We start from the raw sequence: 11811 nt of genomic DNA on the forward strand, positions 1-11811 counted from the left end.
TGTTGTACCCACTATGCATTTTTAAGACGGAACATGCTAAATAAATGTCAAACACAAATCAGCCAAGGGTAAACGTTCCACACACAAAGAATAAGGCTCAATTTAGTCTGATTAACATCTACAGATAGCGTTTTATGGAAAATGTATGCAAACACAGTTACGTTGTTGATTTATTATGAATTTATCACTTCTCCATACCAAATAATGACAATTACCATTTGCATAAAATAGAGTCTGATCCCCTAATTCATAAATAGTGTATATGTAATTCTATAAAATGACAATCACTTATAATCACTGTATTTCTTACATAATTACATAGGGTCTGTGTCCAAGTCTTTTGCCAATCGCATGCCTGTGAGTTTATGGAAATCCCATCCCTGATGTGCAGCCAAGTGTCTCAATGCACAAGGTCTGAGATGCCCACTTTGAGCCTCTTAGACCACTGAACTACATATTGCACCATGGAAACTTTCAGCAGCCCCATGCTAGGTAAGCCACAAAGCATCTGCATTCGCAACCACTTTGGTGACACCTCTGCCACACTCCCATAAGCGGGGCAGATTTATTAACATCCAGTTAAAAATAACGGGTCTCCTCTTTATGCAGGAGAAGCGGGCACCTGTTACAGACTGGTGTACTAACCCCACCCCCCTTGCCAATAAGGAGAGATGTTATGTCCAGCGTCCACGGCTCTCCTTATCAGTTCTGCGTTGCGCATGTGCATTTTAAAAAAACGATATCCCCCCGGGCTGGCTCTCTATTATTGCAAGATCTCCAGCTAGCCCAGAGTCAGCAGTAGGGCTAGCGTTGTCCCTGCAGTGGGGATAGGACAACGCTAGCCCTGAGCTGGCGAAGCGGTCGGGGTGATTTAACAGTTTAAAGGCTGTTAATACATTGCCCTTACGCTAATTGCAGGGGACAGCCGTGCCGAGTGTTACTCGGTGGGCTGACCCTAGCGCACGTTATGTGCGCAGTTAGTACACTTGTTAAAACGTAATCTCCCCAGTTAACTAGCGTTAAGTGCAAATATGCACTTGATGCTAGTTGATACATCTGCCCCACTGTCTCTACATTCACATAGCATCCTTCCTCTCTCTCCCAGACAAAGCTAGAAACACCCAATAAATTTTCAAGACATTTCTAAGACAGTGGGTCTCAATCGCAACCTGCAGGGGCTACATTAATTATTTAGTATTGGGGGGGGGGGGGGAGTGGGGAGCCCAAACACATGTATATGTGTCAGCTGTTTTCCTTTGGGGAATGGCAGTGATGTGTGTAGCAGGTGCTGCGCTGCCCTTGGGGCTCATCATAGGGCATCACACTCCCCCTAATCCCACCCCCAGACTCCCATTGGTTAGCTTCACGGGGATGGGGGTGGGCTTAGAAAAGTGTGATGCCTTATGCTAGTTGGTATCTAGGCAATAGGTTGACAATGTCTATGTTGGAAGTCAGTAGACTGACATTATATGGTCGACATTAGCTTTTTTTTTTTATTTGAACTCTTTCATCATTTACCACCCGATGCACCTTACCCAAAGCATATGAAGGGACGCAGTACAGTAATTTGGGGTCCATGAGAACAAATTTACAAACTGACACCGAAAAAACTCATGTTGACACTTTCATGTGTCGACCGTTGCCATGCTGACATGCGAACATGAGATTACTAAGCCAATATGAGGCGTTTCTATAAAAAGTGCATCATTTTGGCCCCACCATGTTTTCCCAGGATCTATTGGGAATTACTGGCTGATTAGCAGCACCTGGTGCTTCCTGTTATATGTGTGTTCAAAACAGAAGGTTGGTGTTCCCAATGGCAGTTAGTGCATGGGCAATAGGCTTGCAAGGGTCTGGGGATTACGTTAGAGATTCTCTGGAAATACCCTAATTGTGAGAACTGCCATTGCTATAACCTGAGAACTGCCATACTGTAACTTAAGAAATGCCAATCTGTTATCCTGGAATGCTGTCTACCTGCTGAGAATAAAAAGACAGAGTTCATCTTTAACCAGTGTATGTGATTCCTTGTCACATTTGGCTCCCTATCATATCTATTCCTTTTGAGAGAATCGGTATGGATTGATAGGGCTAGTGGAAAAATCTATTTGAAGCCATCAATATATATGCGTGGTAGTCGACTATGCCACCCGATACCCAGAGGCTGTGCCACTGCATAATATAAAGTCTAGCATGATTGCCAAAGAGTTGTTACCCATCTGGGAATACCGAAGGAGGTATTAAAGGACCAAAGTACTTTGTTTCTAAATTTAAGAAAGATCTCTGCCGGTTGTTAAGGTAGAAGAATTTCTTCCTCCAGTTACCACTCGTAAACAGATGGCTTGGTAGAAAGATTTAGGCAAACCCTAAAACAGATGAAAAAGAGGGCAATGTCTCAAGAAAAATTAGATTGGGACTTTTACAGTATTTAATGTTTGCATTTCCCCAATCTTCCACAGAGTTTAGTCCCTTCTGGATCTGTTAAAGGAAGGCTGGGAGTAACAACCGTGCCAAGAAACTTATATTGTTCAGTTTGTGTCCCAATTGTATGGCCAACTGAGGCAGATTAAAACATAATTATGATGTCACCACAGTCTAACAGTCTTTTAACCTGGGAGACAAGGTGCTAATGTTTGTGCCCAGTACAGAATGTAAGATGTAGGCTCAATGGCGGGCCCTTATGAGATCATAGAGGCGGTGGGACCAGTTAATTACAAGGGTCGACAGGAGGGTAGAATGAGGAAAGTACAAATCTACCATTTAAAACTATTAAAACCTTGAAAAGAAAGTGCCAGTCAGCCCTCTTTGGTAACAAAAATGTCCCAGAATGCCGGGTACCCATTGAAGACACCCTTAATCCTGGTCAAAAACAGGCAGTTGTGAATTTAGTGGAGCAGTACAGAGATGTGTTTTCTGCCTTTCTGGGAAAGATACAGATCATTCAACATTATGCTGTGACTCCATTAAACAGAGGCTGTATTGCATAGAGCAGAGGCTGTATTTTGCCCGAGGCAAAAAAGCTGTAAAGCAAAAGGTGGTGGAGATGACCCCTAGGGGTCATAGAGGAATCAACCAGTGAGTGGAATAATCCCATTGTTTTAGTTCCTAAGACTTCGGGTGCTTTGAGGTTTTGCAATGACTTCAGTAAACTAAATCCAGTTTTACTCTTTAATTCATACCCTGGCCCTGATTCTGGTTGCGTCAGTTCCTGGTGTGTTCACACCGTAGATTTTTTGCTCTGCGCATGCACATATTCACATATGCACATATGCAGAGCTTCTGTACGGGCACCTTTGCTTCCAGCATACATTTTTTTCCCTGAGGTGCTTCTCCTCTTCTTTGCCAGCTCCTGCAAAGATGCAGTGAAAGTATCCCACACCTACCCATATGTCTTCATCAGCTCAGCCTGATATGAGCATCCATTTTTTTCCTCAGCTCCTCCTCCTCATCTTTGCCAGCTCGTACAAAGAAGGACGCAGTAACATTATCCCACACCTGCCCGTATCATTCTCCAGGATGTCTTTGTCAGATTAGCAATGAGCAGTTTTTCCTCAGCTACTCCTCCTCGTCTTTACCAGCTCCTACAGAGGAGAAGAGGACACTGGGGATCGTGACTGAGCTGACAGACACACAGGACTCCTACTGGTGAGATAGAAACTCGGATAAGACCGCACAATACGGACTGCACCAGCGGTCGTGGTACCCACCAGATAGTGAATGCCGGACTCCCTAAAAGTTCACCTAAAAAGGCTTGTTGTAAGCTTATAACCAAGTAAAACCATTACCACTAATATGTGTACATAGGTGGGGGACTTACAAGTTATACTAATTGGACTTGCATGCATACTAACTTCCCAATTGGGGGCAAATAACCAATTTGAGTGAAAGCTAAATTTTTATGTATGTTTGTCTTGTCTGTGTTGTTGGCCACTGTTTAAATTGAATTGTTTTTTAATAAATTCTATTATTTTGCACAGCGCTGTCCCAATCCATTTTTTGTTATCCCACACCTGCCCGTATCATTCTCCAGGATGTCTTTGTCAGCTTAGCAATGAGCAGTTTTTCCTCAGCTAATCCTCCTCATCTTTACCAGCTCCTACAAAGATGCAGTGACATTATCTACTGCCTACCGCCTGCAAACTCCACCACCAACATATTTTTTCAATTCCATTACACCTCTTTTTTCAATTCCATTACACCTCTTTTCTCTGCATTATTTGCTCTTTGTAGCATTCATCGCTTCTTTTGTGGGGGACCAAATAAACCAATCTTTTTAGTCACAGTCATGTGGCAGACCCTGTCCCTAAAATTATTGATTTGTTAAAGTGTGCATGTCCTATTTATACAACATATGGTTGGGTGGGAGGGCCCAAGGACAATTCCATCTTGCACCTCTTTTCTTTGCATTATGTGCTTTTTGGGGTCAAGTATGAAAAAAACTGCTATCCTGTCTACCACTGCAGTGCCACTCCTAGATGTGCCATTAGTGGACATGAATGTTACTTGGCACCAAGTTCATAAGATCACTTGCGAACTCACTGGGTACCGCTGCCGACATAATGTGAGTTTTGCCCGCTGTGGTTTGGACGCCACTGCCGGATGCCAAGGAGAGGAGCTGTTAGCAACATCCTTGCAAGTCCCCTTGGCAACAAGCATGCAGCCCCTCCTACTGACAACAAGCCTATAACTCCCCCCTGGCAACAAGCATGTAACCCCCCTCCCGCAATGAGCAAGTAACAAAGGCCTATTGTTTGTCAATCGACACGTGTTTCACTAAATGCTTGTCCTGAAGAAGCATTTAGTGAAACACATGTCGACTGACAAACAATAGGCATTTGTTACTTGCTCACTGCCGGGGATGTGGGGCGGTTTACATGCTTGTTGCCAGTTCTCTTGTGTTAATAATGTTATTATAACTTCAATTGAATGTTAAAACTGTCAGCTCATATGTAATAGTTCTAATGGTAGTGGTACACAATTCAGGGATACACTCCCGCAGGAGGGAGAAATTCCCAGACTGGTAATAGCAAGTAGTCCTATCTTGTGAATTATCAATTATCCAGCAATAAAAATAAATAGAAGCTTTGCTATTAATAGGATATATATATATATCTTTCCACGTGATCCGGCACTACCTGCTCAAGAACTGTTGCAAGCTTGCCGGGTGCTCGTCCGGTTGTCAGGGTTGTCACTGACCACATACAGAAGTCCAAATAAAGCACGTCACTCCGGGTCTTGTGTGAACAAACTTAGTTTACTGGTGCCTACGGCGTTTCGGGCCAAGCCCGTCTTCAGGACATAGTTAAACATACATATATGACTGATATTTATACTTGTGTGTGACTTACCCATCCCGGTGCTGCCCGCTCTCACATCCATTCACTGGCGCGTTCCCCGTCTCACTTCCGGGTCTTCCTCCCGGAAATGACGTATTGCCGTATTGGATCATCATGTTAGACGGGCAATACTGCGATTATTTACATTGCAGATACACAACACAGTGTATCGCAGTGTTGCCCGTCTAACATGATGATCCCAGACGGCGATACGTCATTTCCGGGAGGAAGACCCGGAAGTGAGACGGGGAACGCGCCGGTGGACGGATGTGAGAGCGGGCAGCACCGGGATGGGTAATTCACACACAAGTATAAATATCAGTCATATATGTATGTTTAACTGAGTATGTCCTGAAGACGGGCTTGGCCCGAAATGCCGTAGGCACCAGTAAACTACGTTTTGTTCTCACAAGACCCGGAGTGACGTGCTTTATTTGGACTTTTATATATATATATATATATATATATATATATATATATGTGTGTGTGTGTGTGTGTATGAAATGCTGCCAAATGTCCACGAGTGGTCAGCAGATCCGCATAATTACAGTAAGGAACCAATTCATTTAATGCTGAGTTCCTAATCGCACACTAACTATATTACTCAGACAAAACCCCAGCTACGTACTGATACAATTTAATACTGCAGACAGTGACCAAAACCATTAAAGATCTCATGGAGATAGACTCTGCAGAAAAAATATTACTATTAAAACCAGTAGCACCCAAAAGGGGCTGTCATATTAATAGATTAAAAAGTGTGTGATTAAATACATATAATACCCTAATTAATACCTCCATGGGAATTACCGTTGCACTATATACCATATATAAGTGCTATCCGAAATAACCCTGACTGTAAACAATCTCCAGAATAGGGAGAGACCTTACATGGTACCTGACTACCCATAATGCTGTGTACACACGGGGGAGATATATTGCTAGCAATATATTGCTTGCAATATATTGCTGAGCAATATATTGCTCAGTGTACTTTCAATATATCTCAGCAATATATTTCTCAGCAATATATTGATCAGTGTCCAGTTTTTCAGAGGGACCAGCAATTTTGACTAGATTTTTTTAACCCTCTATTTAAATTCATTTATGATTGACATGGGTTGTGGGAAGTCCTTCTGGAAGGGAATAAAAGTGTATATGGTGTTTATACAGATGTAGCAGGGGTCATCTTTGTAGGGGCAGGATAATCTAGCGGCAGCAGCTGCTAGTGCCCCACTCCCGCCAGGAGTGTGGGGGCACAAGACGGCCGTGCGGCCCCTGCCACCGGTCCCCACTGCCCCAACCCCCCCCACCCAAAAAAAAATGGCCAGCATCTCCCTGAAGCCGAGACGGGCAGGGAGACACTGGCCATCCGTCGTGATACTGGGACGCATGTTTGCGTGAGATGCATGCGCGCCCCAGTCCCTATCATTTATATTGAGCCCACATACTATTGGTGTGGGGCAGCATGGTAATGCTCATGCTGCCCACCGATGGTGCAAATCACCATCGATGGGCAGCATGAACATAATCATGCTGCCCGACACCAATGCCCCCTTCATTTTAAATGTGGTCACATACTATTGGTGTGGGGCAGCATGGTAATGCTCATGCTGCCCACCGATGGTGCAAATCACCATCGATGGGCAGCATGAACATAATCATGCTGCCCGACACCAATGCCCCCTTCATTTTAAATGTGGTCACATACTATTGGTGTGGGGCAGCATGGTAATGCTCATGCTGCCCACCGATGGTGCAAATCACCATCAATGGGCAGCATGAACATAATCATGCTGCCCGACACCAATGCCCCCTTCATTTTAAATGTGGTCACATACTATTGGTGTGGGGCAGCATGGTAATGCTCATGCTGCCCACCGGTGGTGCAAATCACCATCGATGGGCAGCATGAACATAATCATGCCAGGGCCGAAACTAGGGTTTCCGGCGCCCGGGGCAAGGCAGTCTTTTGGTGCCCCCCCCCCCCACCCTAGTGATGCTGCGCGCCGGAGGCGCGCCGAAATTTTCGGGGGGCGTGGCCTAATTTGGGGGCGTGGCCTATAATCGCTGCTCCCCCGCGAGGCCACGCCCCCATTTTGCCGCTATGGGGGCATGACCCAGAGGCTCTGTGAGCCTCTAGCCATGCCCCCAGCCCCCATGCCCCCAGCCACACCGTAATGCCCATTACATACTATACAACACTGCAATGCCCATTACATACTATATAACACTACGCAATGCCCATGACATACTATATAACACCGCAATGCCCATTACAAATAAATACTCCGTAATGCCCATGTCATACTTTATAACACTAAGCAATGCCCATGTCATACTATATAACACGACGCAATGCCCATGACATACTGTATAACACACCATACACATTTGACACATAAGTGCCACTTACCTATATGCTCAATGCCAGGGGCTTCATGCCGATGCCAAGGTGGACTGAATTTGCTTGTTGCCGAGGGGGATAGATCTGTGCCTCTGTGCTCGTTGCCGAGGGGGATAGATCTGTGCCTCTGCTCGTTGCCAAGGGGGATAGATATGTGCCAGTGTGCTCGTTGCCGAGGGGGATTGATCTGTGCCAGTGTGCTCGTTGCCGAGGGGGATAGATCTGTGCCTCTGCTCGTTGCCAAGGGGGATAGATATGTGCCAGTGTGCTCGTTGCCGAGGGGGATTGATCTGTGCCAGTGTGCTCGTTGCCGAGGGGGATTGATCTGTGCCAGTGTGCTCGTTGCCGAGGGGGATTGATCTGTGCCAGTGTGCTCGTTGCCAAGGGGGATAGAATGCCAGTGTGCTCGTTGCCAAGGGGGATAGAATGCCAGTGTGCTCGTTGCCAAGGGGGATAGAATGCCAGTGTGCTCGTTGCCAAGGGGGATAGAACCCCCCCCCTCCCCCGCCTGCGGGAGGCAGACAGGCAGGCTTGTCAGTGTGCCTGTGCCTGCCTGCCCGTCCCCTCACGTCTCCCCCGCTGTATTCGCGGGAGAGACGTGCTGCTGCTGTGCTGTATGATTTTAACATTTCTAACTCCCGCTGCTGGACCGCTAGCCAATGGCCGTTCGCGGTCCAGCAGCCAATCAACTGGTGGCTGCTGGACCGCGAGCGGCCATTGGCTAGCGGTCCAGCAGCATATGCAATACCGCAGCAGCACGTCTCTCCCGCATACACAGCGGGGGAGACGTGAGGGGACGGGAGCAGGGCAGCCAGCGGGGGAGCGGGGAGACGAGGGGGCGGCGGCGGGCGGCCATCTTTGATGTGGCAGCGGCTGCGGCGCTAGCTCCCCGCTGCTGCCGCTGGTCACACCAGCGTCCCCCTGCCTCCAGCGCCCCCTGCCTCCAGCGCCCGGTGCGCGTGCCCCCCCAGCCCCCCCCTAGTTACGGCCCTGATCATGCTGCCCGACACCAATGGCCTCTACTACAGCCTATGCACTTACTGGATAGTGCGGCTGTGCAGTACTAGTGTGCTGACACAATGGGGGGAGCTGCTGCTGTGTGCGCGGGAAGAGAACGGAGCAAGAAGCAGGGGCTGGCTCCGTGACAAGGCGGGTGGGCGGTGACTGAAAAGGCGGGTGAGCGGGTCCCGGCCGGTGCAGGAGGCTAGTGTCGCTGATCGCTGGTGCACAGTGCTTTGTGCACCAGCGACCTGCAATTTTTAGGCAGAATCGGAGGAGCAAGCTCCTGCGACCAGCGACCATGAAGGGCTGGCCGCGGGAGCACGCTCCCAGCCATTTATCGCTGGCTGCACATTAAATCACTGGCAATATGGTCGCTGAGCGACCATTTTGCCAGCGATTTCATGCATAATTGCAGCCGTGTGTACACAGCATAAGTGTTGATAGCAGCAAATACAAACTCCCCATATAAGAGGAGACTGCGTAATTAACTAAATAAAACAAAAAACCCAACACACGTAGACATTTGACCTGAGATTGGGACTAAAACCATTTATTATATACATTTCTACTAAGACAATACATACTATACTTACCTGCATGATAAGGGGATCTACAAATTAAATTGAACAATCTATAATAACGGTTAGCAGAGAGTCGTTTTAATCTTTTATAACTTCTTTCTTTCTATATCTCACATCTTCTTTATTTTAATATTTTCGCCACTGTAATCCCTGTTACAGGGAAACAGATTATCGGGTCAAGCATAATTAATAAAAATGAAAGATTATTACTGTAATGCATGATGGCCTGTAAGTGATATGAATAATAATAAAATATAAAAAAGTATTTACACTCATTAAAGGAATTGCACAAATTTTAGTCATATTTGGACGCTATGAATGAGGAGTGCGCCACAATAAACTGATTTGCTTTTCTTTTCTTGTATGCTATATAAGTGCTGCCTACAGGGGCTGGCTGGCAAATTTTAGCCTGGGGGCAAGTCCAGAGCACTGGCCCATAAGTAGCACATAAGTAGCCCAAAAGTAGCGCATTGGTCTGGACACCACAGGCTGATCTCCTGCATAAATAAAGAACAGGACACCACAGGCTGCTCTCCTGCATAAAGAACACAGCACCACAGGCTGCACCCTTGCGTAAAAGACAGGACACCACAGGCTGCTCCCCCTGTATAATAATCATGCCGTGACATTACAGGCCACTCTCCCTGTATAATAATAATGCAATGACACCACAGGCTGTATAATATAATAATAGTAATGCTAAGACACAAATTATTATACAGGGGGAGCAGCCTGTGGCGTCATTGCATTATCATTATACAGAGGGAGCAGCCTGTGGTGTCATGGCATAATGCCATGACACCACAGGCTGCTCCCCCTGTACAATAATAATTATGACACCACAGGCTGCTCCCCCTGTATAATATAAAAGTAATAGCCGTGGAGGCCGGTGGCCATGTTCCTGTGGCCGCAGTCTTTTAAAAGACTACAGGAACATGGCCGCCGGCAGTGCCAAAAAACGGTAAGGCGGCTGCGGACACGGCCGCAGCCCGCAGCACACCTGCCAGAGCGGCCTGGGGGGCAGATGGCACCCTGCCCCCCAGCCCAGCCCGCCCCTGGCTGCCTACCTCATTGTCAATTGCTTGGGGTTACTTCCTCGATGCCAGGGCCTTCATGCTCGATGCCACGGGGGAGTGCAAATGCTGGTTGCCGGGGGGGGGGGGGCAAATGCCTGTTGCCAAGGGGAGGGCAAATGCTTGTTGCCAAGGGGGAGGTCAAATGCTCATTGCCAAGGGGAGGGCTAATGCTCATTGTTGCCAAGTGGTAGTGCAAATGCTCGTTTCCAAGGGGGAGTTTATTGACAGACAGGCAGGCAGCCGGAGCCAGGCAGAGGAGATCTATGTCCTATATCTACCCGCTTATGCTCCACTCGGTTACCTGGTCTGCGATGCTCTATGGTGGCGAGTGGATCCCCAGGCCGAGCTGCTGTCCCAATGTTTATCGTCAATGACACATCTCTGGCCCTCAATCCCCAGCTTCATCTCCTCACCTGTACCCGCCTCTCCGACAGCCTGTCTACGCTCCTCCTCCCATCATCCACTCCGCTCAATCCCCTCTCCGATTTGCTGACTTCTGACACTGCGGCTGCTGCATCTCTTGCCGCTACGTGTCTCACTCTCAGTGTCCCTATCAGCGCCGCAGCCGGGTGACACATTAGACTTTGAGGCAGAGGAGACTGAGTGAACCCAGTCCGGGCTTAATTACCGGACTGTCCGGAGTTATCCCGGACAGGTGGTAACCCTAGGCATACCTGAAATTTACTTTTCATAGAATGCACTTCGGTCTTCATTTTCACAGCTTTCTTTCAGATTTACAGACTGACCAATGTTACGTGAGTTAGGGGATGTCCAAACTGTGGCCCTCCAGCTGTTGTGAAACTACACATCCCACCATGCATTGCCATAGTTTTAGCATTCCCTCATAGCAAAAATATGGCAAGGCATGCTGGTACTTGCAGTTTCACAACAGCATGAGGGCATAGCTGCCTACCCTCCTGCATTCTGCAGGAGACTCCCTGAAATAGCGCAATCTCCCTCTCTCCCTCATTAGTCTAGCAATCTCCCTCATATCACCTAATCCACATTACATTGTTAAATTTTTGGGGAAAAAAGGAATACATTGATTCACCAGCAGCATTTTCCAGGACTTTACTATTTATAGTATCTCTTACTAAATGCTTTGGGGCTCATCTACATTTGGATAAAGTAATTTTAAAAGATTCCTCTCAGATGTAGCAGTACACCCCCGTGCTTCTAGGTGCCTCATTCACAATCGCTTTTCACAATATCTCCATATATGGAACTAGACACGCCCTTTGGGTGGCGCATGACACACCCCCTCAATGGGGTGCTGTGAAAAGTTCTACCACCAACTATAATCTCCCTGAAACTAGTTTTCAAAAGTAGGCAAGTATGCTTGAGGGCCAGAGTTTGGATATGCCTGCTTACAGGTACATTCTAAGGGAATAACAACTGTTTGGACAGTA

This window comes from Crinia signifera, chromosome 1, assembly GCF_055691185.1.
Source record: "Crinia signifera chromosome 1, ASM5569118v1, whole genome shotgun sequence".
Lineage (NCBI taxonomy): Eukaryota > Metazoa > Chordata > Amphibia > Anura > Myobatrachidae > Crinia > Crinia signifera.